Source organism: Engystomops pustulosus, chromosome 6 (genome assembly GCF_040894005.1).
Source record: "Engystomops pustulosus chromosome 6, aEngPut4.maternal, whole genome shotgun sequence".
NCBI lineage: Eukaryota > Metazoa > Chordata > Amphibia > Anura > Leptodactylidae > Engystomops > Engystomops pustulosus.
In genome coordinates, this window is record NC_092416.1 from 22,390,634 (window position 1) to 22,398,436 (window position 7,803).

Genomic DNA, 7,803 nt, shown 5'->3' on the forward strand with positions numbered 1-7,803 from the left:
TACTATGAGCAGCTGCCTTTGTATAGTGCAGGGGGCGCCAAATTCAGAATTACTGGTGCACGTTCTTCATGAATCAGGCGTCCCCCGCACTGCCCCTATCAGGTGCAAAACTAAAAAGAACATGCAAAGTCCGACAGAAAATTGGGACACGGCCCTTAGTAATTGTGCCCCAATGACTGAATAAAAACCTACACACAAAGACCAGTATTTACCACCATATAGTGACCATATAGTAATAGATACCAGTCCTGCACAGAGGCTGCAGTGTCATCCAATCACTTACAGGTGACGTCCCTGATGTGGTCTCTCCCCTTCGTTCGGTTCTCACAGGCGATTTCTTCCAGCCACAACACATCTCTAGGGGTTGATTAAAACAGACATGGTTATATACTCCTCACCCCTGACCCCCACACAAAAATATGCTTAAAAACTCATCCTTGGCTTGTGCTTGCATAAAAAAATTAAGTCAGGTCCTCTTATTACTTCCAGCAGTGGCAGGTATGGCACGGTGGTGGTGCACAGGCTAAAAGGTTAGCTGCTGCTGGAATCATAGTGTGTGCACGGCTAGCACAAGACCTGTCACTGCCAGAAGTAAGAAAAAGATGTGCAGGAACGTTGGCAAGGTGAGTATTGAATTTATTTTTTTATGTGCTGGGCATACAACAGGTTGGCTGTCTATATACTGGGGCACAGGGGGATTGCTGTCTATATACTGGGGGGCAGTGGGCAGGCCGGCTATATATTGGGGGATAATGGGCTGCCTGGCTATATACTGAGGAACAGGGGACTGGCTGGCTATATACTAGGGGACAGGGGGCTGGCTGGCTATATACTGGGAGGCAAGGGGCTGTTCCCATATATATGTTATATACCTCTCAAACCACAATTAATCACATTGGGAGAGATTTATCAAGCTGCGTAAGACTAAGAATGTGCTTAGTTGCCGATGGCAACCAATTACAGCTCCCCTTTATGATATTCACGAGCACTGGTAAAATGAAAGATGACCATCAGTTGTGTTGTGCAGGAGTCAGGTGGATACACAGCTGATAGTCCTACTGAATAGACTTGTAGAACTTCTATTATGGCTAGAATTAAACAGCTAAGTAAAGAAAAGCGAGTGGCCATCATTACTCTAAGAAATGAAGGTCAGTCCGACAAAATTGGGAAAACTTTGAAAATGTCCCAAGTCCAATTGCAAAAACCATCAAGAGCTACAAAGAAACTGGGTGACATGAGGACCGGCCCAGGAAAAGAAGACCAATAGTCGCCTCTGCTGCGGAGGATAAGAGTCACCTCTGCTGCGGAGGATAAGTTCATCCGAGTCACCAGCTCAGAAATCTCAGGGTTACAGCAGCTCAGATTAGAGACCAGGTCACTGCAGCACAGAGGTCCTAGGAAACCACTGCTAAGGACAGGCAGCAAGCACAAGAGACTTGTTTTGGCTAAAGAACAAAAGGAATGGACATTAGACCAACGGTGTTCAAATGGACTTCAGTTGCCTGGTTTCACAGTGAAGCCTGGTTGAGGAGGTGGGATGGTGTGGGGGGGCTTTGTTGGTGACTGAACCAGCATGATTTCCACAGCGTCCTGCGCCCGATGCTATTTCATCCTGTTTGCATTTATTTAGACCACCATTTATTTTTCAACAGGACAATGACCCCCCAAAACACCTCCAGGCTGTGTAAGGGCTATTTGACCAAGAAGGAGAGTGATGGAGTGCTGCGCCAGATGACCTGTAGTCACCAGACCTGAACCCAATCAAGATGGCTCTGGCTGAGTTGCAGAGTGAAGGCAAAAGGGCCAACAAGTCCTTAGCATCTCTGTGAATGCCTTCAAGACTGTTGGAAGACCATTTCAGGTGACTACCTCTTGAAGCTCATCAAGAGAAGCCAAGAGTGTGCAAAGCAGTAATCACAGCAGAAGGAACCTAGAATATAAGACAGATTTTCAGTTGTTTCACACTTTTTTTTAAGGTATATAATTCCACATGTTTTAATTCATAGTTTTGATTTCTTAAATGTGAATCTATAATTTTTATAGTCATAAAAATACAGAAAACTTTTTGAAAGAGAAGGTGTGTCCAAACTTTTGTATGTACGACCCTACTGATATTCAACACTGAACCCAAAGCCGGATTATCATTGAAGCCCTTGCAGATACAAGTCAGGGGTGCTCCAAGAAGGTCCAGATCGTGGGGCCCGATGCGATAGTGACAGAGATATTTATCAACTTTTCTGATAAATGTGAAGATCATTATTTTAGATAAAAACGGAAAATTACTAATGAATTGTGTTTTTGAAAGGAAAATTTTAAGTTCATTAGACATTCAGATCCAAATAAAACTTTTCTATAATTGCTTCCCCTGGGTGGTAATAATTATATTCCCGGCCAGAATCGGGACACCCATAATACAAAGCAGACAATGTTCCTCAGGGACTTGGCTTCTACCAGAGATCTCATAGACTCCAATATTGTATTCAGTCATTTCAATGAGACCTTTGTACCAATGTATCAATAGGGAAAGTTACTGAGCAGCTTTATCCTACATAGCAATGTCATATTTATATAATCCATGTAATATTATACCAAGGGGCTTCCAATAATTCAGGAAAATTACACTTACCATGGGAAATGTCAGTAAGTACATAACTCCCCCCTTACTGTCCCATCACTCCAGCTCTGATACACACAACCATGTAACTATTAGTATCCTGCTATCATGTATGACACGTGATAATACAGGTTATAGAGCACCTCTATAAGTCACATGCAGTGTATGTCATCACACACAAAACCATTATCACAGAAATAACTTCCATATAAGTGGCACGGGAGGAGCTTCAACTTATATGTATATTTCTCCATTTATTACCAATGGCCTCCTTCTTCTAAAATCAACTTTTGAAATTATACTAATGAGCACCAAAGGCTCTGGGAGGGTGTTATGAGAAATCCCTTGTGCTGTAGTTTCACAAGCTGTTACACTGTTTTCTCTGCCCCCTCCCCAATTCTGTCAGCATTTCCCCCTCCCTCTGCCCCATGTAATCTCAGTGTGAGATGGAAGTGTTTCTGGACAGTGTAACGGCCTGTAAAGACAGAGCATGGACGGTCTCTGGTAACACCCCCAGAGCCCATCTGGGTCATTGGCATAATTCTAAAAGTTAATTTTAGATGGACGCTATAGATACTAAATATAAGAAAATTACCACAGACAATTACTATGAATGTGGGAAACTGCACTAAAAGTGCTCTCCCCGTGTACAATGCTGGGTGCGACAGATTCATGAAGAACTTGCCCCAAAAATCATGAATCTGGAATGTCCCTGCACTGGTCCAACAGAGTACAGCAACTCTTTTGTGGTGCACCTTTACCATAGGGCCTGCGACAGACTTTGCATGTTAAATCTGGCACACGATCCGACTGAGCACCGAAACGCCCCCTAACTTGTGTTGCATAGAGGCCAGTGCAGCTGTAACGCAGAACGGTCGCGTGCAACACATTTTTGGTGCAAACACTTCTTAAATACCTGTGCAAGCAGTTTACACCTAGAAGAATGTGCAAAGACCAACAGAAAACTGGCGCAAAGCCCTTAGTAAATGTGCCCCACGGTGCCTGGATCTATGAGTAAGTGTCCCTGGTTTATCATGATGGATCTTGATGGTAGATTTCCTTTAAGCTCTTTTATATATTTTCTGACTATACTTCTGCAGTGTGAAAGCTTCTTCTTCAACAATTTTTGCGGTTTGAATCTTCCTTTTGAATTTTGTTTAGCAATATAATTTAGTGTAGGTGCAGCATTACCACAATGGGGCCTGACCTCAGTTTAGGGGCAGCTGAATTCCCTAAGCTGTAGTGCAGCCCAGCACCAGGTATATGTCACGGTGTCTTGGTCCAGATGAACAGGTCTCATCTATGCCTGTCAGGACCAGTAGGAAGATACAAGAAGATGGAAAGGCCACAATAAAGAGAAGGAATTCCCAGGCAGATAGTGAAGGGGAGGCCTGTGGGGTTAGTGACAGCCAGGGATCACAGATAGAACTGGAATCTTGAAACTACTCTAAGTTTCTTTAATGGCAAACAGTCCAAAAATGCAGCAGGAAACAATCTAGGAAACGGTCCTTCCTGCAGGCACACACAAGGATTTGGATTGGTTGGGCGTGGATCAGGAATTTTAAAGTACCTAGGTCCGAGTCCTGTGGTCAAAGGTCCAGTGGATAGATGTGAAATCAGGGTCCAAATCAGGAATGAAGCCTAACCCCCTTAAGAACCAAGCCACTTTAATTCTTTTGGACCATGCCTGATTTTTTAAACTTTCAATTGCTTTAATATGTCCAGGTAATTTAGAGATTATTTTCTCGTCACACATTGTACTTCAAATTAGTGGAAAAATTTGAATGATATCTTTTGCGTTTAATTATGAAAAATTGGAAATTTGGAAAAAAATTCAGTTCAAATGTTTTTTCTTTTCAGGGAGCTAGTCATAACATTCAAAAAGTTACATAATTAACATTATGGGGCTTGGAATTGTGGGTGCAATTTTTTACATTTTTATGAAAATTGCCAAAACCCATATTTACAGGCAACTGCTTAGTTTTTAAATGACTTTAAGAGGGTAAAGCCCTATAAATTATCCCATTAAAGAAACTACACCCTTTAATGTATGAGAAACCAACTTCAAGAAGTTTGTTAACTCTTAAGGTGTTTTACAGGGGTTAAAAAAGAGGTGGAATTTACAACTTGTAGTTTTTTGGACAATACTTTCACTTTTATGAAAAGCACCAGAAAGTTTAATACCCAATTTCTTCCAAATATTCTGATACCCCATATGTGTTAGTAATCAGCTGTATTGGCATGGAATAGAAGGAGGCGCCATTCATAGCAAATTTTGCATTGTCATCTTTTACGGGCAATAAAATGTTTATATTTTTGTAATATGGACATGTGGGGGCTTATTTTTTCAGGTATGAGAGACACTTTTCTGGTAAATCATTTAGGGGGTTTAAATAGCTAAATGATTAGATTGTATTAACTCATTCTTGGTGAAGAAAAGAAAATCATTAATTCTGGTTTAGGGTTTTTAGCTTTTTTTTTTTTAGCTGTATACCATACCATAAATAATCATTTATTTTCTTTACTTTATGATGAGAAAATGTCAGTATTTTTGCATGTTTTTTTTTAAACATTTTTTATGGCAGTCACCAGACGGGTTCAGTACCAATTTTATTTTATTGTACAGGTTGTTACGGGCATGACCATATCCAATGGGGCACATTCACTTACCTGGTCCCGTGGAGTTCACAAAGTGCAGTGTATCCGACGATACTGCACTGTGCCTGATATCCTGCATGTGTCGATTCCCCACTCAGGTCCGACAGAGATCACCTTCTTTTTCCTGTTGTTTGTAAGTGCATTTTGTTGCGACACAATTTGAATCTTAAATCCCGCGCTCAGTCCAAATCAGTCGGATCATCCAACGGCACCCCCCCCCCCCCCCGATTTCTGTTGCATGAAAGCCGCGCAGCTACGCCATAATTCAATCGCGTACAAAACAATCCCAGTGCAAACTCCTTTTAGATACCTGTCTTAGCTGCGCAAATCCTGAAAACCGTGAACAGTCTGACGCAAGTGTGATCCATGACCCTTAGTAAAACCCTTGTAAATAGCCCCAATATGTAGTGTTTTGTGGTGATTTTCACTTTTTTACTGTGATTTTTTTTATTTATACTTATTTTTAAAACATTTTTTGACTGTTTTACTTTGTCCAAGGGTGGGACATGACCAAGTGATCATTTGATCACTTGTTCATTGTAATATACTGCAAAACTAATGTCATTTGCATTATATAACATAGTCAGCCTATTCTGCATAGGCTGACAGCTGCACTACAGCACGAGCTAGCAGGCATTTACTGATGGTAGCCCTGGGGTCATTCATCCGGACCTCAGGACTGCCATGGAAGTGGTCGGTACGTTTATGTAGACCCACCTGGTGAGTACCCGGTACTGCTCCATAGACACGTGGTCACCATGACCGCGGCGTCTATGGGGTTAAACAGCTGGAATTGCAAGTATCGCAATCCCAGCTGTTATAGCGGGAGCCCGGCTGCCACATACATCCAAGCTCCCACAGCTGTACATAAACTTCGGGATGCGACAAGGGACCGCATTCCCCGACGTACATGTAAATTTTTTTTAAAATAATGATAATTATAATTAGGGGTCAAAGATTACATGGGAGAGGTGACCAGACTCTCTTCAGCCAACCATAAAACTAACTGGAGCTGTATTTCGTATTGACTGGACCAGCGGGACATTACATATATTTGGTGCAGTATTCAATAATATTTGCAATCTGTAGATTTCAGAACCATAAATATCAGAATTCATAGACTTCTGCCCTTTAACTTTTTTCAGGTTGTGTTTTCTATGGCTGTAGAGAAAACGCTTCCTATAAAATTCTGTACGTAAAAAGCTGATCGTCCGACGGCCTGCCCCCCGATTGTGTCGCATGAAAGCCGGCGCAATTGCGACACTTTATGATAGCGTGCAATACAATCACAAAGTCGGTAAAACCCGACGAAAATGTGGCCACGGGACCCTTAGTAGATAAGCCCCATTATGTCACTGGCGTTCCCAAAATACATCATTCCCATCCATCACTGCTTTTTAGGGCAGACTATTTCCGGTGAGCATAAACAGGTTGTGGAGAAAATAAAGGATGCACATGCAATGCCATTAGTCACAAGTTCACATCAGAACTGATATGTGGACAAGGTATCATGGGTAGGAATGTTACGTTTTTTTACCTTCTTATTGGGTAAATATAGTGGCAGCTGGGCCAGTGGCGGGAATCTCTGTGACAAATAAACTTCCACCAGGATTGCAGAACATATCTTATTGCCTCCTCCATTTTGCTTCCTCTACCCCTGCCTCCTCATCCAGTCAGTACCGACCAGCACCATGGTTTCAGCATGGACACAGGGAAATGCAGCAGGCTGTGCTGGGCCAGGTGTAGTGATTAATGGGTGGCTACCGTAGTGGCAGAGTTCCCATGTGACATTGATGGCTCAGTGGAAGTTACAGAGGACTATGCTTCCCTTGTGAAGATTACAGATGGCATATGCATCATTGATTACTGTTTCCATGAAAATGTTGGTGTGGGAAGTCTTTGCCTTTGTAGATTTGATAGGTTCTTAATGGAGAATGACCACTATTCAAGGGCAACATCTGTTTTTACTAATGACTGAGAAACATTCCAGAGGAATCATTGATCTAATGAAAACTGTAGCTCAGGGATGTTGCAGGGCTGGAAAGCAGGATTAGGAGCTTTATCTGTATCTTTGGAAATCATTAAATGCTGCAACTAAGATATTTATGCTTGTCCTCATCATATTAACCATTCATGGGACATGCCCTGTTTCCCTGAAAATAAGACCTAGTGCAATTTTCTTCAAGCTAAGAAATATAAGGCCTCCCCTGAAAATAAGACCTAGTGGCAGTCATTGCTACAATAGAAATGTGGTCTTCATTGTATAAACATCACTAGGGTATGAAAATTTGAGAACGGTCTTTCATGGGAAACCCCTTCAAAATCTTGCTGGATGGTGCAGTAGATGGTAATCTCCCTGTCTGTATTGATGCATAAACCTCTTTAAGCAGTAAGAATATCTCTCCATAACAGCCTAATATAGATCTTCAGGGTGCCCTTAGAAGGGCAACTATTTCATATATTCACCTTTCCCTAATAACAGCAGCCTCCTCCATGCACCTAAGTGCCCTGAAATAGGCAATATTTGGTTT